This window comes from Chiloscyllium plagiosum, unplaced genomic scaffold, assembly GCF_037043375.1.
Source record: "Chiloscyllium plagiosum isolate Xiang-an unplaced genomic scaffold, Cpla_swu_hap1 HiC_scaffold_45, whole genome shotgun sequence".
Taxonomy (NCBI): domain Eukaryota; kingdom Metazoa; phylum Chordata; class Chondrichthyes; order Orectolobiformes; family Hemiscylliidae; genus Chiloscyllium; species Chiloscyllium plagiosum.
In genome coordinates this window covers 34,966,190-34,990,131 of record NW_028270183.1, presented here as the reverse complement: position 1 = coordinate 34,990,131, position 23,942 = coordinate 34,966,190, and positions in this window count along the sequence as shown.

The window sequence follows — 23,942 nt, the reverse complement described above, 5'->3', positions numbered from 1 at the left end:
GTAGTTAAGAAATGACATGAAATGTTAGCACTCACTTCAAGAAGCATAGAATACAAGGGCAGAGATGTATTGCTGGGGCTATTTAAGATCCGATCAGACAGCATGTGGAATATTGTGAGCAGTTTTGGGCCCTGTATCAAAGGAAGGATTTGTGGTGTTGGAGGGGTTCCAGTGGAGGTTAATGAGAATGATCCCAGGGGTGAAGGGCTTGGCACATGAGAAGTAATTGAGGACGCTGGACCTGTATGTGATGGAGTTTAGAAGGATGAGGGGGAATCAGATTGAAAATTACAGAATACTGAGGGGTCTGGATAGAGTGGACGTGGAGAAGATGTCCTCGTAGAGAGATTGGGAGCGAATGGCACAGCCTCTGAGCAAAGGGACCACCCTTTAGAACTGAGATGAGGAGGAATTTCGTCAGCCAGAGAGTTGTCAACCCTTGGATCTGATTGCTTTAGAGGATTATGGAGGCCAAGTACTGAGAGACCTTAAGTCAGGTGTACAAAGATTCTTGATTGATAATGGAGTCAAGGATTTTGGGAGAAGGCAGGAGAAACATATCAGCTCTGATCGAATGGAGGACCAGACTCAATGAGTTGAATGGCCTGTTTCTGCTGCTCTATTTTATCATTTTACTAGACACTCTATTCCAGATTTTCTTTACTTTTCAAAATTGAATTCAAATCCTACACCTGCTGTGGTCCCCCTGTCCCCAGAACTTTGCCTGGGTCACTGGATTAATAGGTTTGATAGTCAAACTGGACTGATTGGAACAAGGCAGCCAGCTGGATCTCACAGAGTACGCATTCATGATTGGGGCTGTTAATCTGGCCCAGTCAGGAGCCCTGGCTGACAGATATAAAAAAGAAGTGTCAGGGGTTCTGTTCACACTGAGAGTAAGCTCTGAGGGAGCTGGATCAGTGTTATGGACTCTCCGTGTGTATATGAAGGGTAACTTAGTGATGGGATACCGGCCTCTGTGGAGTTACTTCAGTGACAACGAGAGTGGGATTAATAAGGTGACCATGCAAAAGCGCCTCCTGGCTGAAACCCAACTGGCACTAAAACTGGTCTCGTCATAGGAAAACGTGGCTAGTAGAGGAATAGGTAGAGTAGACAGTCAGAAACATTTTCCCCGGGTACAACAGAGTGTTACAAGGGGACATAAATTTAAGGTGAAAGGTGGAAGGTATAGGGGAGATGTCAGGGGTGGGTTCTTTACCCAGAGAGTGGTGGGGCATGGAATGCGTTGCCTGTGGGAGTGGTAGAGTCAGAATCTTTGGTGACCTTTAAGCGGCAATTGGATAGGTACATGGATGGGTGCTTAAGCTAGGACAAATGTTCGGCACAACATCGTGGGCCGAAGGGCCTGTTCTGTGCTGTATTTTTCTACAACATTGGAGTTACAGGGTGTACTGATGGAAGTGGGCACCTTGGCCAGGCCAACTGAGCTTGTGGGCACTAAGTGACTGAAGGCAATAGCACAGCCTCAGTCAGGATATATCATGATCAGAGGGACTCTAAGTCAGGACCCACTGGAAAACCCCAAAACAAAACCATGCCTCGGCCAAATCAATAAATTTTCTTCAAGGTCAGAGCTGGCAAGCATTGTAGTTGCTGCTGGTATGGGGACCTGAGACAGTGAAAGGGTCTCACTCGACCTAAATAGAGTCATAGAGATGTACAGCATGGAAACAGACCCTTCGGTCCAACCTGTCCATGTCGACCAGATATCCCAACCCAATCTAGTCCCACCTGCCAGCACTCAGCCCATATCCCTCCAAACCCTTCCTATTCATATACCCATCCAAATGCCTCTTAAATGTTGAAATTGTACCAGCTTCCATCACCACATCCTCTGGCAGCTCATTCCCTACACGTACCACCCTCTGCGTGAAAATGGTGCCCCTCAGGTCTCTTTTATGTCTTTCCCCTCTCACCCTAAATTTATGCCCTCTAGTTCTGGACTCCCCGACCCCAGGGAAAAGACTTTGCCTATTTATCCTATCCATGCCCCTCATAATTTTATAAACCTCTATAAGGTCATTCCTCAGCCTCCGACGCTCTAGGGAAAAAAAAGACCCCAGCCTGTTCAGCCTCACCCTATAGCTCAAATCCTCCAACCCTGGCAACATCCTTGTAAATCTTTTCTGGAGATTTCCAAATTTCAAAACATTTTTGCAATAGGAAGGAGACCAGAACTGCATGCAATATTCCAACAGTGGCCTAACCCTCCACTACCACCCTCTGCCTTCTATCTTTGAGCCAGTTCTGTATCCAAATGGCTAGTTCTCTCTGTATTCCATGAAATCCATGGGCGGCACTGCTGCCTCACAACGCCAGTGAACCGGGTTCAATTCCTGCCTCAGGCGACTGACTGTATGGAGTTTGCACATTCTCCCTGTATCTGCGTGGGTTTCCTTCGGGTGCTCCAGTTTCCTCGCACAGTCCAAAAATGTGCTCTTTAGTTAAATTGGCCATGCTAAATTGTCAGTAGTGTTAGGTGAAGGCGTAAATGTAGGGGAGTGGGTCTGGGTGGATGGTGGGTCGGTGTGGACTTGTTGGGCCAAAGGGCCTGTTTCCACACTGTAAGCAATCTAATCTAACCATGCTAATCAGTCTCCCATGGGGAATCTTGTCGAACGCCTTACTGAAGTCCATAGAGATCACATCTACTGCTCTGCCCTCATCAATCTTCTTTGTTACTTCTTCAAAAAACTCAATCAAGTTTGTGAGACATGATTTCCCACGCACAAAGCCACGTTGACTATCCCTAATCAGTCCTTGCCTTTCCAAATACATGTACATCCTGTCCCTCAGGATTCCCTTCAACAACTTTCCCACCACCGAGGTCAGGCTCACCAGTCTATAGTTCTCTGGCTTGTCCTTACCGCCCTTCTTAAACAGTGGCAGCACGTTTGCCAACCTCCAGTCTTCTGGCACCTCACCAGTGACTATCAATGATACAAATATCTCAGCAAGAGGCCCAGCAATCACTTCCCTAGCTTCCCGCAGAGTTCTCGGGTATACCTGATCAGGTCCTGGGGATTTATCCACCTTTAACTGTTTCAAGACATCCAGCACTTGCTCCTCTGTAATCAGTACATTTTGCAAGATGTCACCATCTATTTCCTGACAATCTATATCTTCCATATCCTTTTCCACAGTAAACACTGATGTAAAATATTAATTTAGTATCTCCCCTATTTTCTGTGGCTCCACACAAAGGCCGCCTTGCTGATCTCTGAGGGGCCCTATTCTCTCCCTAGTTACCCCTTTGTCCTTAATATATTTGTAAAAAAATCTTTGGATTCTCCTGAATTCTATTTGCCAACGCTATCTCATGTCCCTGTTTTGCCCTCCTGATTTCCCTCTGAAGTATACTCCTACTTCCTTTATACTCTTCTAAGGACTCCTCGATCTATCCTGTCTGTACCTGACATATGCTTCCTTCTTTTTCTTAACCAAACTCTCATCCAGCATTCTCTATATGTACCAGCCTTACCTTTCACCCTGACAGGAATATACTTTCTCTGGATTCTTGTTATCTCATTTCTGAAGGCTTCCCATTTTCCAGCCGTCCCTTTACCTGCGAACAACTGCCTCGAATCAACTTTCCAAAGTTAGATTCCTGACAGCCTTTTGGCCCAACAAGTCCACACCTACCCTCCGAAGAGTAACCCACTCAGACCCATTTCCCTCTGACGAATGTACCTAACACTTTGGGCAATTTAGCATGGCCAATCCAACTAACCTGCAAATTTTTAGACTGTGGGAGGAAACCAGAGCACCCAGAGGAATCCCACGCAGACACGGGGAGAATGTGCAAACTCCACACAGACAGTTGCCCGAGGCTGGAATCGAACCCGGGACCCTGGTGCTGTGAGGCAGCAGTGCAAACCACTGATCCACCGTGCCACCCTAATACCATCAAAATTGGCTTTCTCCAATTTAGAACTTCAAATTTTAGATCTGGTCTATCCTTTCCCATCACTATTTTAAAACGAATAGAATTATGGTCTCTGGCCCCAAAGTACTCCCCCACTGACACCTCAGTCACCTGCCCTGCCTTATTTCCCAAGAGTAGGTCAAGTTTTGCACCTTCTCTAATAGGTGCATCCACATTCTGAATCAGAAAATTGTCTTGTACACACTTAAGAAATTCCTCTCCATCAAAACCTTTAACACTATCGCAGTCCCAGTCGATGTTTGGAAAGTTAAAATCCCCTACCATAACTACCCTGTTATTCCTACAGATAGCTGATATCTCCTTACAAGTTTATTTCTCAATTTCCCTCTGTATTATAGGGGACTATAATACAATCCCAATAAGGTGATCATCCCTTTCTTATTTCTCAGTTCCACCCAAATAACTTCCCTGGATGTATTTCCAGGAATATCCTCCCTCAGCACAGCTGTAATGCTATCCTTTATCAAAAATGTCACTCCCCCTCCTCTCTTGCCTCCCTTTCTATCCTTCCTGTAGCATTTGTATCCTGGAACATTAAGCTGCCAGTCTTGCCCATCCCTGAGCCATGTTTCTGGAATTGCTATGATATCCCAGTCCCATGTTCCTAACCATGACCTGAGTTCATCTGCCTTCACTGTTAGGCCCCTTGCATTGAAATAAATGAGTTTAATGTATTAGTCCTACCTTGTCCCTGCCTGCCCTGACTATTTGACTCATTTCTGTTCTCAGCTGTACCCGTTCTCAGATTGATCTCTTTCCTCACTATCTCCCTGGGTCCCCCCTCCCGCCCCCCACCTTACTAGTTTAAATCCTCCTGAGCAGTTCTAGCAAATCTCCCTGCCAGTATATTAGTCCCCTTCCAATTTAGGTGCAATCCGTCCTTCTTGTACAGGTCACTTCTACCCCAAAAGAGATTCCAATGATCCAAAAATGTGAATCCTTCTCCCATACACCAGCTCCTCAGCCATGCATTCATCTGCTCTATCCTCCTATTCCTGGGAGTAATCCAGATATTACTACGCTCGAGGACCTCCTTTTTAAATTTCTGCCTAACTCTCTGTAATCTCCCTTCAGAATCTCAACCTTTTCCTTTCCAATGTCGTTGGTTCCAATGTGGACAATGACCTCCTGCTGGCCCCTCTCCCCCGTGAGAACATTCTGCACCCTCTCTGAGACATCCTTGATCCTGGCACCAGGGAAACAACACACCATTCTGCTTTTTCTCTGCTGGCCACAGAAACGTCTGTCTGTACCTCAGACTACAGAATCCTCTCACACAATTGATCTCTTGGAAGCCGATGTACCCCTTATTGCATCAGAGCCAGTCTCAATACCAGAAACGTGGTTGTACGTGCTACATTCCCCTGATAATCCATCACCCCTTACATTTTTCAAAACAGCATAGCTGTTTGAAAGACTCCTGCACTAGCTGCCTACCTCTCTTACCCTTCCTGGAGTTAACCCATCTATAGAGTAAGAGAACTCATAGGCCGGAAGCCAGGAGAGTGCACACCTTGGAAAATCCACCAACAGCTGGTTTGGAACGGTTATTCGCAACATCCAAGTTGGAACTGAATAAAATAAACACCTGGATAAATGTTGACCTGGTACCAGTGGAGGTCGATAACAATGCAACTGTTTCAGTGATCGTAGAACCAGACTTGAATAAACCTTACCCTGAACTTTCATCTTAACATTGCTCAGGACCTCAGTTAGACTGAGAACCTACGTTGGGGAACTTGTACAGATTCAGGGGACAACTTCAGTTCCACTCTCTTCTGAGAAGTGGCTGGTTCAGTTCCCACTGATTGTAGTAAAAAGCTCAGACCACGCCTGATGGGGTGAAATTGGTTCAGAAATATTCACCTTGATTTCCCAGTTAGAAAATGGCTGCCTGAATGAAGTCCAAATGAAATACCTGGATGTTTTTCAGGAAGGTCTAAGGACTATGAAAGGAGCCAAGGCCACCTTGCACGTTGACCAGGGGGAAATTCCATAATTCTGCACAGCCCACCCAATACCTTATATACAAAAGTCGAGACAGGAATCAGGAGACTGGAAAGTGACGGAATCATCAAGCCAAACCAGTTTGTGGAATTCACAGCACTGGTCTTACCCATTGTGAATCTTAATGGGCCTTTGAAGGGATTTTAACCAAAGAGTAAATTGCTTCTTTTAGCTGGATAAATACCCAATCTGTCGCATAGAGGATTTATGTGCAAAGTTGGCAGGAATGCTGTTTTTCACAGCCTTGCATACTTGTAATTGTGGTTAGATGAGGATTCCCAGAAATATACTGCAATTAATACTCAGAAGAGTTTGTACCAATATACGAGTCTGCCATCTGGGATATTACCCAGCGAATGATGGTGGCCATTTTATGTGGTCTACCCAATGTTTCTATTTATCCAGATGATGTACTAATAACAGGGAAGACCTCGAAGGAGCACCAGATATCTTGGACAGAGTCCTGAGATATTTGTCCCAGGTGGGCATAAAAAGGGAAACTTGTGTGATCCAGATACCACAAGTGACCTACTTGCCTACGGAGTTGACAAGACAGGTTAGACCCATTGGAAGGTAGAGAGGGTGATCAAAGTTGCCCTGACTCCCACGTCTGTCCTGGAGCTTGGATCTTTCCTTGGGCTAGTGAGTAATTATGCAAAGTTCTTGCATAACCTGGTCTTAGTCCTGACACCTTTGCATCAACTCTGAAGAAAGGGTCAGGCATGGAAATGGTCACATAGCCAAGCCATAGCTTTCAGGGAAGTGAAGAAACAGCTATTGTCCTCCACGGTGTTGGCACAACATGATCCCAAGCCAGACCTGGTATTAACAAGAGATACCTCCATGTACGGCATTAGGGCATCATTAGCTCATAGGTGGCCTAATGGAGAGGAATTCCCAATAGTATATGCATCCAGGCAAACGCAGAGTGTAAATATACCCCTGTAGGGAAGAAAGGTTTGGCAGTCATGTTTCAAGTCAGGACGTTCCACCAATATCTTTATGGAAGCAAATTTGTAAAAATAACGGACTACAAACATCTACGAGGTCTACGTAAAGAAACAAGGCAGTGCTGGCCATAGCTTCAGGTTGAATTCAGTGATGGGCTCTAATACAACGTGCATGTTCATACAAATTGGAACACTGTTTGGGAGACCAAGTAACAAAGGTGGATGCATTGAGTTGCCTCCCACTGGCTTCCGGTGGTACCATCGCTGGAAGAGTCTGTCATGGTTTTACATTTTCTGGACACACTTCCAGTCACAGCTGACAATATCAGACTGTGGACGGAGACAGATCCGGTCCTGGTAAAACGGAACCAGCTGGCGGTGAGCGGGGAAACCAAAGGCCGTCACAACCAGAACTGAATCCATTTTGGATCCGGAGAGACCAGATCACCGTCGAGGATGGGATATGATTATGATGAACAAGAGTGATTGTCCTGAGAAAAGGTCACTGCCAGATACTGGCTGAACTCCACCAGGGTAATTCTGGGATTTCCAAAATGAAGATGTTGATGAGACATTATGCCAGGTGGCTAGGGTTGGATGTAGACACAGCTGTATTTGGCGGGGCAGTGCCCAGAGTGCCAACAAGGGCACAAATTACCACCAGAAACCTCCCCCCACCCCTAACGACCACCATTCTGGAATTGTCAGCCCTTTCATGGGCTCGATGTTCTTAGTCAGTGTGGACACCCACTCAGAGTGGCTGGACATGCCCAGAGTTTATTTATCAAACGCAGAGACAATGATAGAAAAACTGCGCACATCTTTCAGTACCCAGACTCCTGGAAGTGTTGGCCCCAGATAACAGGGCAGTGTTTACCAGCAGGGAACTAGAGTATTCCCTATAATCCAAAGGACAGCTCCATACCATCCATTGTCCAATAGTGTGGCAGAAAGAGTTGTCCAAACTTTAAAGGTGAGCTTAAAGAGAGAGTATACACCTTCACTCAATACCAAACTGTCCCAGTTTCCTATTTAATTACAGGGCCATCCCTCATACAGCAACAGGGATAGCTCCAGCAGAGCTGTTAATGGAGAGAAGATTCCACACCAGTTTAAACCTCAACTTCCGAGATCTCTGGGAAGGACAGAGGGTGAAACGGCAACGGGAACAAATCCCTACCATGTGACTCCACTAAGTGAGAGAGACAGGAGGAGGCCATTCAGCCCTTCGAACCTGCCCCCCTTCCAACATGATGATGGCTGATCCTGCAAACTCACTATCCTAATCCTACTCTCTCTCCATATCCCTTGATCCCTATAGCTGCAAGGGTCATGCCCAGCTCCCTCTGGTATATATCTAATGGATTGGCCACAACAGCATCCTGTGGGAGAGAAGTCCATCGGCTCACAACTGTCTGAGTGAAGAAATTCTTCCTCATCTCAGCCCTGAATGGCTTACCCCTTATTCTGAGACTGTGTCCCCTGGGTCTGGACTTCCCCAAAATGGGGAACATACTTCCCGCATCTAGCCTGTCCAGTCCAGAGTCTGGTACCCCAATCCTCTCACTATGAAGGCCAGCATGCCATTAGCTTTCCTCACTGCCTGCTGTACCTGCGTGCCAACCTTCAGAGACTGTTCCACCATGACACCCAGGTTTTATTGCACCCCACCTTTTCTCAACTGCCACCATTCAGATCATAATCTGTCTTCCTGTTTTTGCCACCAAAGTGGATAACCTCACATTTATCCACGTTGTGTTGCATTTGCCAAGTATTTGCCCACTCAGATGAAAGTGAGTACTTCAGATGTGGGAGATCAGAGTCAAGATTAGAGTGCTCCTTGAAAAGCACAGAAGGTCAGGCAGCATCCGAGGAGCAGGAAAATCGACGTTCCAGGCAAAAGCCCTTCATCAGGAATCACCATCAGAATTTTCCCACTCAGCTCGTCTGTCTACGTCATCCTGCAGCTTCTCAGCATCCTTCTCACAGCACACACTGACACCCAGCTCATTGTTGTCTGCACATTTGGAGACATTGCATTCAATTCCTTAATCCAAATGGTTAATGTGTATTGTGAACAGCTGGGGTCACAGTGCTGAACCCTGTGTTGCCCCATTCATTATTGCCTGCCACTCTGAGAAGGACCCATTTAGTCCAGCTCTCTGCTTCCTGTCTGCCAACCAGTTCTCTTTCCGTGTCAGTACTCTACCTCCAACACTATGAGCTTTAATTTTCCTTACTAATCTCTTGTGTGGAACATCGTCAAAACCCTTTGCAAAGTCCAGATACACAACAGCTGATTCTCCCTTGTCCACACGCCTGGTCACAGCCTCAAAAGATTCCAGGAGATTTGTCAAGTATCATTTCCCTTCAGTGAATCCATGTTGACTTGGACCAATTCTTTCCCCGCTTTCCAAATGCTCAGTTGTGACATACTTAATAACTGATTCCAATATTTTCCCCACTACCAATGTCAGGTTAACCAGTCTATAATTCCAAATTTTCTCTCTTCCTCCTTTTTCAAAACATGGAGTTACATTAGCTTCCCTCCAGTCCATTGGAATTCTTCCAGAGGCTACAGAATGCTGGAAAACGATCACCAATGTGTCCACTATTTCTCAGACCACTTCCTTAAGTACTCTGAGATACAGAGCATCAGGCCCTGGGGACTGAGCGGGTTTAAATCCCATCAATTTCCTGTCCATGTTCAATACCATGTCATGACTAATGAGGACTTCCTTAAGTTCCTCTTTCATGCTTGACCCTCTGTCTCCGAGCATTTCTGGAAGGTTATTTGGTTTGTCCTCGGGAAGACAGATCCAAAGTACTTCTTCAGCTGGTCTGCCATCTCTCTGTTGTCCATCAGGAATTCACCTGATTCTAACTACAAGGGACCTACATTCACCGTCAGCAATCTTGTTCTCTTCACAAATCTATAGATGCTTTTATAATAAGTTTTTAAGTTTTCCACAAGCTTACATTCATGTTCTATATTCCCTTTCTGAATCAAACCCTTTTGTCCTCCTCTGATGAATTTTACATTTCTCCCAGTCCTCAGGTTTGCTGCTTTTTCTGGACAATTTCTCTGAGTCCTCTCTGGCTTTAACACTCTTCCTGATTTCCCTTGTTAACTGTGGTTGAGCCACCTTCCCTGTTTTCCTCTTATGCCAGATAGGGATGTACAATTGTGTAGTTCATCCACATGTTCTTTAAATGGTTGCCATTGCCGATCCACTGCCCATCCTTTAAGTATCCCTGGCCAGCTTATTCCATCAACGTTTGCTTGCTTTAAGATCAAAACCCTGGTCTCAGATTTAACTGTGTCACTCTCCATCTTAATGAAAAATTCCACCATGTTATGTTCACCCTTCCCCAAAGGATCTCGCACCATAATGTTGATAATTAATCCTCTCTCATTACACAATACCCAGTATGGGATGTCCTGCTCTTGAGTTGGTTCCTCGATGTATTGGCTGAGGAAACCATCCCTCGAACATTCCAGGAAATACCCCTCCATCACATTGCTACCAGTTTGGTCAGTCCAAGCAATATAGAGATTGATTTCACCCATCATAACTGCTGTACGCTTACAGCATGCATCTCTAATTTCCTGTTTGATACAGCCACCAACCTAACAAATATTCTTTGGTAAGTGGTCTATCTCCTATGAGTGCCTTTTCCCGTTGGTGTTCCACAGCTCCACCCAGACAGATTCAACATCGTCCAGGTTAATGTCCTCCCTTACTCTTGTGTTAATTTGTCCTTAACTAGCAACGCTACCCCACCTCCCTTTCCTTTCCCTCCACCTTTCCCAAATGCTAAATAACCCTGGATGCTGAGTTCCCATCCTTGGTCAACCTAGAGCCAGGTCTCTGTGTTCCAATTATATCATATCAATTAATGCTTGTCTGCACAGTTAATTCATCCTCCTTATTACAGATGTTTCTCTCACTCAGACACAGAGCCTTCAGGCTCATTTTATTGACTTTCATTGCCCTTTTAGAATTATGATGTGGTAGAATTCTGATTGCCAACCCTGTCAAATATCTTATAATTTTGTAATCAGGTCCCTCCTTTACCCTTCCATTGCAGAAAGAAAACATCCTGAGTTTTCTAGGCTCTCCTTGTAGCTCAGACCCTCTAATGGAGGCAGCAGCCTGGTAAAACTCCCCTACAACCTCTCCAAAGCCTCCACATCCTTCCTGTAATGTGGCAACCAGAACTGAACACAATACTCTAAATGTGGCCTAATCAAAGTCTTGTAAAACTGCAATATAACGTCCTGACTCTTGTACTCAATTCCCTGACCAATAAAGGAAAGCATGCCATATGCCTTCTTTACCATCCTATCTATTTGCATGACCACTCTCAGGGAGCTATAGACTTGAACCCCAAGATCCCTCTGTACATCAATGCTGTTCAGGGTCCTGCTATTAACTATACTTTCCCTTAACATCCGATCTCCCAAAGTGCAGCACCTCACACTTATCTGGATTAAATTCCATCTGCCATTTCTCTACTCATATCTGCAACTGATCTATATCCCACTGTATTCTTTGACAATCTTCCAGAGTACTCACAACTACCCCGACCTTTGTGTCATTTGCAAGCTTACTGACCCACCCATCTACGTTTTCATCCAAGTTATTTATATCGATGACCTTCTCTCAAGCGTTGAAGTTACCTCACAATCTGAGATGGACACAGCCACTGTCACTGTCTCGAGGCTTTTACCGCCCGAAGAAGAGAATGACTTTCTTCTGAGATGTTCCGGTCCACAAGAGGGGAGCTACTGTCTGTTCCATGCTGCCCATATCAGAGGCACAGTGCTGAACTGCCCCAAGCGGACCTGTGAGAAAAAGAACGGGATAATGTCCTCGGACTCCGACAGGTAGGGAGATGGAGAGATTGTAATGAGGTCAGCAGGTGGACTCATAGTAACAATTTCCCTGATTGGGGCTGTTAACCTGGTCCAATCAGGAAGCCCTGGCTCACAGATCAGAATAGGAGTGTTAGGGGTTCTGTTTACACTGAGAGCTGGCTCTGAGGGAGCTAGATCAGTGTCAAAGACATGTCAATAAATGGTGACTTGGTAACGGGATACCGACCTCTGTGGAGTTATTTCAGAAACCACTGGCCCATCACCTCCCTGCTACAGTGACTGGGATTGTGATAGTTCAAGGGACAGCAAGGGACAAAGGGTCTTAGATTGTTTTCAGGAGTGTATCCTACAGCAGGAAGTGTCCACTCCACCAGGAAAGCAGGCCCTGCTCACACTTGAAAGTCTGGATTTTGAACGAAGTGCTTGCAGTATTTTTTCGGAGCACTCGTAATAATTTTTCATTCTTCCCTAGACTCAGGGGATGTGGTCGGCAACTTGAGATTTGCAATCATAACTGTCTTGTTCAGGAAAAGTTGTTCAGATAAGCCCACCAATTACAGACCAGTCTGTTTACCTTCAGTGTTGGGAAAGCTGGCAGAGCCGATGGTTTGGAATAGAGTCAGTAGTCCCAGGGAGAAAGGATGATTGATGACGAAGAGTAAGTGGGGATTTCTAAACAGGAAATCAAGGTAAACCAACTTGGAGTTTGTGAAGAAGTTAAAGAAAGACACATTGAGGTTAGCACTGTCGATGTGGTGTGCAAGGACCTTCAGAAAGAGACAAATATTAGACAGATGAGGAAATATTTAGCTCATAGAATAAGTGGGTCAGTAGTAATGTGGATACAACATTGCCTGAGGGATTGGAAACAGAGGGAAATGGTCAATGAATATTTTCAGGCTGGAGGAAGATCCTTCTTCGAGTTTTCCAGGGGTCATTATTGAGAACCTAGAGTTTCCTGAGATTTATTAATTATCGAGATCTTGGTGAGCACGGGGATAATTACAAAGTATTCAGGTGATACAATTCAATTGTGAACTATGAGGAGCACAGTGTTGGACTTCAGGAGGACAGAGACGAGTAGATGGAGTGAGCAGTCGGTGTCAACAGTGGAAGCGAGGAGAGCGCGGACCAGTGGGCTGTTGGGAAGGCAAATTTCCCTCTGAAAGGATTTGCCTAAAGAGTCAGCAGCCTCCATTTTCAGCAGCAGTAGGAGCAGGAAGTGCGCAGACCAGGGGGCTGCTGGGAAGGTAAAGTTTCCTCTGAACGGATTTTCCTCACGAATAAGCAGAGGGAAAACTCAACAGGAATGGGCCTGGACACGAGGATTGACGGCCACGAGAAATAATATATTTGAGCTGTGGTTAAAACCGAGGCACGCCACTTGTAATGTCTCCCACCTGTCCTCCCTGTCTAACAAAAAAAAGACCCTTTGTGGAGGGTTAATAATGTAAGGCTTTTTTATTTCATTTATGCAATCTCTCTCAGTATTGTAGAGCAGAGGGGATGGAGGCTAGGGCAGTTGCATGCTTCTCCTGCAGGATGTGGGATGGAAGAGTCACTACTGGTGTCCCTGCTGACTTTGCCTGTGAGAAGTGCACCCAACTCCAGCTCCTCACAGATTGTGTTAGGGAACTGGAGCTGGATGAATTTCAGATCATTCAGGAGGCTGAGGGGGTGATAGAGAGGAGTTACAGGGAGGTAGTCACACCTCAGTTACAGAATAAATGCAGTTGGGTGACCATCAGGAGAGGGAAAGGGAATAGGCAGACAGTGCTATTATCGCCTGTGGCTGTTCCCCTCAATAATTAGTACACCGCTTTGGATACTGTTGGGGGGAATGACCTGCCAGGGGAAACCCACATTGGCCAGGTCTTGGGGCACTGAGCTTGGCTCTACGGCTCAGAATGGGGGGAAAGGCGGAGAGTGATAGTGATAAGAGATTCAGTCATGAGAGGAACTGACAGGAGACTCTGTGGTCATGAACATTCCGGGTGCCAGGGTCAGGGATGTCTCGGATGAGCCTACAGGATTCTTAAGTGGAAGAGTGAGCAGCCAGATGTTGTGGTACACATTGATACCAATGCCATAGCTAGGTAAAGAGATAAAGACCTGAAAAGAGAATATAGGGAGTTAGGTTGGAAATTAAAAGGCAGGACGAGCAGAGTAGTAATCTTAGGAGTGGTACGGGTGCCATGGGCTAATGAGGCTAGGAACAGAGAGTGAGTGCAGCTGAACATGTGGCTGCAGGACTGTTGTAGGAGGGAGGGCTTCAGATATGTGGATCATTAGGATACCTTTGGGGAAGGTGGGACCTGCACAAGGAGGATGGTTTGCACCTACCCTGGAGGGGCAGCATTATCCTGGGCGGGAGATTTGCTAGAGCTCTTCGAGAGGATTTAAAATAGATTGGCAGGGGGATAGGAACCGAGGTAAAGAACAGATGATGGAGTAGCTAGTGAACAGACAGATACAGCGTTCAGGGAGTCTGTGAGGAAGGAAAGACACTCTGTAGGGCAAAGGTACAGTCAGTGTGATGGGTTGAAGTGTGTCTCCTTCAATGCAAGACGTATGAGAGAATTAGGGTGCCAAACTCAGCATATGGATCAGTACCTGGAGCTGCAATGTTGTGGTCATTATGGAGACTTGGATATTACAGGGGCAGGAACGGTTGTTGGATTTCTCGGCGTTCAGCTGTTTCAAAAGGAATAGGAAGGGAGGTAAAAGAGTTGGGGGATTGGCATTGCCAATCAGGCTTAGTATCACAGCTACAGATAGGGAGGTCATCATGGAGAGTTTGACAACAGAGTGATCACTGCTTCCTGACCTTTATTATAATCATGGAGAGGGATAGGAGCAGACAGTATGGAAAAGTATTTAATTTTGGGAGGTAGGCATTACAATGTTATTAGGCAGGAATTGAGGTGCCACAATGGCTCAGTGGTTAGCACTGCTGCCTTACAGCGCCAGGGACCCGGGTTCATTTCCAGTCTCGGGTGACTGTCTGTGTGGAATTTGTACATTCTCCCGGTGTCTGCATGGGTTTCCTTCGGGTGCTCGGATTTCCTTCCACAGTCCAAAGATGTGCAGGTCAGGTGAATTGGCCATGCTAAATTGCCCATAGTGTTAGGTGCTTTGATCAGAGGGAAATGGGTCTGGGTGGGTTACTCTTCAAGGGTCGGTGTGGTCTTGTTGGCGCCGAAGGGTCTGTTTCTACACTGTCGGGAATCTAATCATCTCATTTAAATTGGGAATAGATATTCTCAGAGAAATGCATGACAGAAACGGGGAGGTTGTTTAGTGCTGATATTGCTGGACAGGTTTGTCTCACTGAGGCAGGGAAGAGACGGAACCTCTAGTCAAGAGGAAGAAGGAAACTTACTTAAGGTTGTGGAGGCTAGGATCAAACAGGGATCGAGAGGGTTGCAAGGTCAACGGGAAGGAACTGAAAAGTGGACTGAGGAAAGCGAGAAGGAGGCATGAAAAAGCCTTGGTGGAAAGGATTAAGGAAAACCCCAAGGCATTCTACATTTGTGTGAGAAACAAGAGGATGGCGAGCGTGAGGGTCGGGCTGATTAGTGATAGAGGAGGGAACTTGTGCCTGGAGTCAGAGGAGGTAGGGGATACCTTTAATGAATGCCTTCCTTCAGTATTCACTACAAAGAAGGATCTTGTCATTTGACATAGAACATTAAACATAGAAAAATACAACGCAGTACAGGCCCTTTGGCCCTCGATGTTGCGCCGATCCAAGCCCACCTAACCTACACTTGCCCACTATCCTCCATATGCCTATCCAATGCACGTTTAAATGCCCATAAAGAGGGAGAGTCCATCACTGCTACTGGCAGGGCATTCCATGAACTCACGACTCGCTGAGTAAAGAATCTACCACTAACATCTGTCCTATACCTACCACCCCTTAATTTAAAGCTATGCCCCCTCATAATAGCTGACTCCATACGTGGAAAAAGGTTCTCATGGTCAACCCTATCTAAACCCCTAATCATCTTGTACACCTCTATCAAGTCACCCCTAAACCTTCTTTTCTCCAATGAAAACAGCCCCAAGTGCCTCAGCCTTTCCTCATACGATCTTCCTACCATACCAGGCAACATCCTGGTAAACCTCCTTTGCACCCGTTCCAGTGCCTCCACATCCTTCCTATAGTATGGCGACCAGAACTGCACACAATACTCCAGATGCGGCCGCACCAGAGTCTTATACAACTGCAGCATGACCTCAGGACTCCGGAACTCAATTCCTCTACCAATAAAAACCAGTACACCATATGCCTTCTTCACCACACTATTTACCTGGGTGGCAACTTTCAGAGATCTGTGTACATGGACACCAAGATCCCTCTGCTCATCCACAATACCAAGTATCCGACCATTAGCCCAGTACCCCATCTTCTTGTTACTCTTACCAAAGTGAATCACCTCACACTTAGCTACATTGAACTCCATTTGCCACCTTTCTGCCCAGCTCTGCAGCTTATCTATATCCCGCTGTAACCTGCCACATCCTTCCTCACTGTCAACAACTCCACCGACTTTCGTATCATCCGCAACCTTGCTCATCCAACCTTCTAGCCGCTCCTCCAGGTCATTTATAAAAATGACAAACAGCAATGGTCCCAAAACAGATCCTTGCAGAACACCGCTAGTAACGGCACTCCAAGATGAACTTTTACCATCAACTACTACCCTCTGTCTTCTTCCAGCCAGCCAACTCCTAATCCAAACCTCCAACTCACCCTCAATGCCATACCTCCGTATTTTTTGCAGTAGCCTACCATGGGGAACCTTATCAAACGCCTTACTAAAATCCATATGCACCACATCTACCGTTTTACCCTCGTCCACCTCCTTAGCCACCGTCTCAAATAATTCAATAAGGTTTGTGAGGCACGACCTGCCCTTCACAAAACCTTGCTGACTATCCTTGATCACATTATTCCTATCCAGATGTTCATAAATCCTGTCCCTTGCAATTCTCTCTAAGACTTTGCCCACAACACAAGTGAGACTCACCGGCCTATAGTTACTAGGGTTATCCCTACTCCCCTTCTTGAACAAGGGAACCACATTTGCTACCCTCCAGTCTTCTGGCACTATTCCTGTAGACAACGAGGACATAAAAAACAAGGCCAATGGCTCTGCAATCTCCTCCCTTGCTTCCCAGAAAATCCTAGGATAAATGCCATCAGGCCCAGGGGACTTATCTATTTTCACCCTTTCCAGAATTTCCAACACCTCTTCCCTACATATCTCAAAGCCATCCATTCTAATTAATTGTGACTCAGTATTCACATCGGTAACAATGTCCTGTTCCTGAGTGAATACTGATGAAAAGTATTCATTCAGTGTCTCCCCAATCTCTTCAGCCTCCACACGCAACTTCCTACTATTATCCTTGACTGGACCTATTCCTACCCTAGTCATTCTTTTATTCCTGACATACCTATAGAAAGCCTTAGGGTTTTCCCTAATCCTACCAACTAAGGAATTTTCATGTCCCCTCCTTGCTACTCTTAGCTCTCTCTTCAGGTCCTTCCTGGCTACCCTATAACTCTCAATCGCCCCAATTGAACCTTCACGCCTCATCTTTACATAGGCCGCCCTCTTCCCTTTAACAAGGGATTCCAATTCCTTATTAAACCACGACTCCCTCACACGACCCTTTCCTCCCTGCCTGACGGGTACATACTTATCAAGGACACTCAATAGTTGCTCCTTGAACAAGCTCCACATATCAATTGCGCCCTTCCCTTGAAGCCTACTTTACCAAGCCACGCATCCTAGGTCGTGCCTCACCGCATCATAATTTCCCTGCCCCCAGCTATAAATCTTGCCCTGTAGTGCACACTTATCCCTCTCCAACACTAGAGTAAAAGTCACCGAATTGTGGTCACTGTCCCCAAAGTGCTCACCTACCTCCAATTCTAACACCTGGCCTGGTTCGTTACCCAGAACCAAATCCAGTATGGCCTCACCTCTTGTTGGCCTGTCTACATATTGTGTCAGGAAACCCTCCTGCACACATTGGACAAACACCGACCCATCTAACGAACTCGAGCTATAGCTTTCTCAGTCAATATCTGGAAAGTTAAAGTCCCCCATATCAAGCACCCTATCACTTTCACTCTTCTCCTGAATCATCCTTGCAATCCTTTCTTCTACGTCTCTAGGACTATTAGGAGGCCTGTAAAATCTCCTAACAGGGTGACCTCACCTTTCCTATTCCTAACCTCAGCCCAAACTACCTCAGATGGCGAGTCTTCATCCATCGTCCTTTCCACTGCTGTAATGCTATCTTTGACAAGCAATACCACACCTCCCTCTCTTTTACCCCCACCTCTGACCCTACTAAAGCATTTAAACCCTGGAACCTGCAACAGCCAATCCTGTCCCTATTCTACCCATGTCTCCGTAATAGCCACAACATAGAAATCCCAGGTACCAACCCAGCTGCAAGTTCACCTACCTTATTTCGTATACTTCTTGCATTGAAGTATACACACTTCAAGCCACTTTCCTGTTTACAGGCACCCTCCTTTGAGATTGATGCCATGTTCCTAACCTCCCTATACTCCAGGTCCTGCACCCTAAAGCTACAGTCTAGGTTCCCATGCCCCTGCAGAGTTAGTTTAAACCCCCTCAAAGAGCACTAGCAAACCTCCCCCCAAGGATAATGGTGCCCCTCAGGTTCAGGTGTAGACCATCCTGTTTATAGAGGTCCCACCTTTCCCAGAAAGAACTCCAGTTATCCAGTACCGGAATCCCTCCCTCCTGCACCATCCCTGTAGCCACGCATTTAACTGTTCTCTCTCCCTATTCCTCGACTCTCTATCACGTGGCACGGGTAACAAACCAGAGACAACAACTCTGTTTGTTCAAACTCTGAGCTTCCAACCTAGCTCCCTGAAAGCCTGCCTAACATCCTCAGCTCTCTTCCTACCTAGGTCATTGGTGCCAATGTGGACCACGACTTCGGGCTGCTCCCCCTTCCCCGAAAGGACCCGGAAAACACGATCAGAGACGTCACGTACCCTTGCACCTGGGAGGCAACATACCAAACATGAGTCTCTCTCGCCACCACAAAACCTCCTATCTGTGCCCCGAACTATCGAGTCCCCAATTACTATTGCTCTGCTCTTCTCCACCCTTCCCTTCTGAGCAACGGGGACAGGCTCCGTACCAGAGGCCTCTACCCCATTGCTTACCCCTGGTTAGTCATCCCCCCCACAAGTATCCAAAACGGTATACTTGTTCTTGAGGGGAACAGCCGCAGGGAGTCCCTGCACTGGCTGCTTCCTCCCAGTCCCCCTCACTGTCACCCATCTGTCTGCAATCTTTGGAGTTACTACTTCCCTAAAGCTCCGATCTATGACCCCCTCTGCCTCCCGAATGATCCTAAGATCCCAACTCCAGCTCCAGTTCCCTAACATGGTCTTGGAGGAGTTGGAGATGGGTGCACTTCCTGCAAGTGTAATCAGCAGGGACGGCCATGGCATCCCTCACCTCAAACATGTTGCAAGAGGAACATTGCACTGCCTTCACTGCCATCCCTCGAAAAGTAACCTTTTAAAAAAAAAACTAGGTCCAAGAATAGAACAAGCAAAATGCAGCACTTACCTACTTATCACAACGGGACTTATTATTAGGTTAGAGGAGGATGGCGGGTGGGAGGCACTACCTCTGTAGTGCCTCAGGTTCCTCTCCTGCGCCCTTTTATAGGGGAAAAAACCTACCCAGGTAAGCTTGCGCTACACCAGCTTCCGGGTCCGCTCCGCGCTTTTTAAAAAAAAAACTTTTAAATTTAAACCGTTAAACAAACATCACCGAGCCTTCAAGCAGCCACTGCCAAACAGCCCTTACCTGCTCTGCTGAGAGAGTGAACATGAAACAGGCTGATATGCTCAAACACGTTGATGTTAAGAAGGAGAATGTGCAGAAAAATTTGAAAAACATGATGATAGATAAATTCCCTGGGCCAGATGGTTGCTATAAGAAGCAGGGGAAGAGGTTACTGCACCTTTGGCAATGATGTTTGTGTTCTTTCTGTCCATTGGAGTAGTGCCAGATGATTGGAGATTGGCAAATATTATTCCCCTGTTCAGGAAAAGGAATGGGGATAATCTTGGGAATTCCAGACCAGTCAGTTCCACGTCTGTTGTGGGCAAATTATTGTAGAGGATTCTGAGAGACAGGATTTATGATTAGTTGGAAAACCATAGTTTATTTAAAAGTAGTATGGCTTTGGGAGGGGCAGGTCATACCACACAAACCTTATTGAATTCTTTGAGATGTGTCAAAACACATTGAGGAAAGAAGAGCAGTGGATGTGGTGTATATGGATCTTAGCAAAGCGTTTGGTAAGGTTCACCATTGTAGACTCATTCAGAAAGTAAGGAGGCATGGGATACAGGAAAACCTGTCTGTCTGGATACAGAATTGGCTGGCCCATAGAAGACAGCGGGTGGGAGTAGATGGCCAGTATTCAGCCTGGAGCTTGGTGACGAGTAGTGTTCCGCAGGGATCTGTTCTTGGCCCTCTGCTCTTTGTGATTTTTATAGATGGCTTGGATGAGGAAGTGGAAGGGTGGATTAGAACGTTTGCCAATGACACAAAGGATGGTGGAGTGGTGGACAGTGTGGGGGGCTGTTGTAGGTTGCAACAGGGCAATGATAGGATGCAGAACTAGGCTGAGAAGTGGCAGATGAAGTTCAACCTGGAAAAGCGTGAAGTGATTCATTTTGGAAGGTCGAATTTGAATGCAGAATGCAGGGTTAAAGGCAGGATTCTTGGCAGTGTGGAGGAACAGAGAGATCTTGGGGTCCTTTTCTGCGATCCCTCAAAGTTACAATCCAAGTTGATCGGGTTATGAAGAAGGTTTATGGATGTTGGCTTTCGTTGGCCAGGGCATCGGGTTTAAGAGACACAAGGTTATGTTGCAGCTGTGTAGAGTCCTGCTTAAGCCACACTTGGAATATTGTGTTCAGTTCTGGTCAGAGATAGGTTCTATACACAGAGAGTAGTGGGTGCATGGAATGCACTGCCAGCAGTGGTAGTAGAGTCAGATACAATTGGGACATTTAAGCGACTCTTGGATAGGCACTTGGAAAATAGTACAGTGAAGGGTAATAAGGTTAGTTTGATCTGAGAGTAGGATAGACGTTCTGCACACCATTGAGGGCCGGAGGGCCTGTACTGTTCGATGTTCGATGTCCTTTCGAAGTGTAAATTGATGCAGTTTGATCATAAGAATGTTAAAAAAAACAATATGAATTAGGGTGTACCACTCTAACGAGATTCCAGGACCTAGTTGTATACGTGCAGGTAGAGACATCAGTAAGGAAGGCATACAGTTTCCTGGGGTTTCTTAACAAGTCATTAAACATATAGATCAAAGAGGTGATGTTCAACTTGGAGAAAATGCTTATTTCACTTTGGCTGAAGGATTGCATGCAGTTCTGGTTCAGCGGCTCAGTACATAACACTGGTGCCTCACATTAGCTAGGACCCAGGCTTGATTCCAGTCTCAGGCTACTGTCTGTGTAGAGTTTATAAATTCTCCCTGTGACTGCGTAGGATTCTTCTGGGTGCTCCAGTTTCCTCCCTGTGACTGCGTAGGATTCCTCTGGGTGCTCCAGTTTCCTCCCACAGTCCAAAGATGTGCAAGTTTGAAGAATTGGCCTTGCTAAATTCTCCATAGATTAGATTGAGATTACATTACAGTGTGGAAACAGGCCCTTCTGCCCAACAAGTCCACACCGACCCGCCGAAGCGCAACCCACCCATACCCCTACATTTACCCCTTACCAAACACTACAGGCAATTTAGCATGGCCAATTCACCTAACCTGCACATCTTTGGACTGTGGGAGGAAACCGGAGCACCCGGAGGAAACCCACGCAGCAACGGGGAGAAGGTGCAAACTCCACACAGTCAGTCGCCTGAGGCAGGAATTGAACCCGGGTCTCTGGCGCTGTGAGGCAGCAGTGCTAACCACTGTGCCACCGTGCCACCCACATGGTGGGTGTCCAGGGATATGTAGGGTTAGGTGCATTTGTCGGGGAGGGAGATTTAGAGTAATGGGGTTGGGGAATGGGTCTGGGTGGGTTACTCTTTGGAGGGTCAGTGTGGACTTGTTGGGCCTAATGGCCTGTTTCCACACTGTAGGGATTCTATGATTACAAACAGTTTATTTCCACTTTGGAGAGAATACAGAAGGGGTTTACAAGTGCGAGGTATGAGGATCTTCAGTTACAAGGATCCTATTGAAGAAGTTTGTACTGTTCCCTTGGAAGGAAGATGGCTGCGAGGAGATTTGATAGAGGCTTTTAACTTCCTGAACTGGATAGAGCAGGTAGGGAGACTCTGTTCCCATTCATAAAAGGAACAACCAAAGAGGATACAGACTGAAAGTGATCTGTGAAAGAAATGAAGGTGAAGTGAGGGAAACCTTTCTCATGGGGCAAGTAGCTGAGGGTATGGAATGCATTGCCTGGAAATGTGTGGAGACAGTTCAAATGAGGCTTTTGAGAGGGACATTGGATGATTATTTGTGTAAAATAACGCTGAAAGGTATGAGGAAAATGCAGGATGCAGATGATGATGGTCCTTTAACAAGCTGGTACAGGCACAGTGGACTGATTGGCCTCCTTCAGTCTGTAACGTTTCTCTGATTCTGTGAACAATTGGTAAAGAGAGGCTTACTCTGGAACAAGAATGGGTTTAGCTCGACAGAGAGGAACCAAACACTGCTGGGAAATCCAGGAGCTGAGCAATTCGCTATTTTAAAAGAGGGAACAGTCAAGGTCCATTTCCTCAAAAGGTCAAGGGAGAACAAACATTTTCCCTGACTGATGGAGGCCACAGAAATGTAGGTAAAGGAGAGAAAGGGTTATTATAGCACGTGTCAAATAGTAAATATTGCTGAGATATTTCAGAGAGGAGGCCGCAAACAAATGAGAGAAACTACTTGGGACTGTGAGGAAAAGACTGGCAATTGATATAAAAGGAAATCCCAGGCTTCCACTTGCACATCAATATTAACAAAGGGAATGGAGAAGGATGGGCAGTTCAAGACAGAAAAGGAGGTTTACACCTGAAAGCATGAGGCCTGGTGAAAGTGTTAAATTAATATTCTGCCTCTGTCTTTACCTACAGGCCAGAGGCTGTGGTGACAGAGAAGTAGAAGTGGTGACAGAGGGTTAATCAGTGAGCCAGGAAGCTTTCTCTGAGGAGCCCATGTCCATGTCTGTTACCAACACCCAAAGAATCAGAGTCTGACAGCCCTAATTGGTCCATGCTGACCAAAATGTCCATTCACACTCACCCCATTTCCCAGCACTTGGCCCATATCCTTCTAACCCTTCCCCATCCATGTATTTGTCCAAATGCCTTTTAAATGTTGTTAATGTACCTGCCTCAACCAATTCCATATGCGTATCACCCTCTGTGTAAGAAAGTTACCCCTAACGTTCCTTTTTATTCTTTCCCCTTAAACTGATGTCCTCTCGTCCTCGATTCCCCAACCCTGGGAAAAAGACGGAGTGCAATCACCCTGTCCTTGCCTCGCTTGACCTTAGACACCACTAGTAGGTCCCTTCTCTTTGTCCTTCATCCTCCATGACTGCCCTGAGTAAACACTGTCTCCCTGGCTCGATACTGATTGGCTGATACCTCTCACTCGATGGAACTTCCACCAATGGGATCTTCATTCCAGGGCAGCTCCTGTCATTGGCCTTGCCCCTTCCTGTCGGGAACGTCTGCAGTCAACAGATAACACCCTGGACACCTCAACAACATTCCTTCAGGAATGTGATGAAGAGCTTATGCTCGAAACGTCAACTCTCCTGCTCCTCAGATGCTGCCTCAACGGCTGTGCTTTTCCAGCGTCAGACTTTTTGACTCTGATCTCCAGCATCTGCACTCCTCACTTTCTTCCAGCATCTGCAGAGAGAGAAACAAAGCGAACATTTCAAGTACAGTCTGTCTCTCCTTCAGAACTCAGTTCCGAAACATTTCTGGGGGAGATTTGAAGAAGTGTCATCCAGACTCAAAATGTTAACACTGTTTCTCTCTGCACACGTGTTGCTGAGTTTCTCCAGCATTCTCTGCGT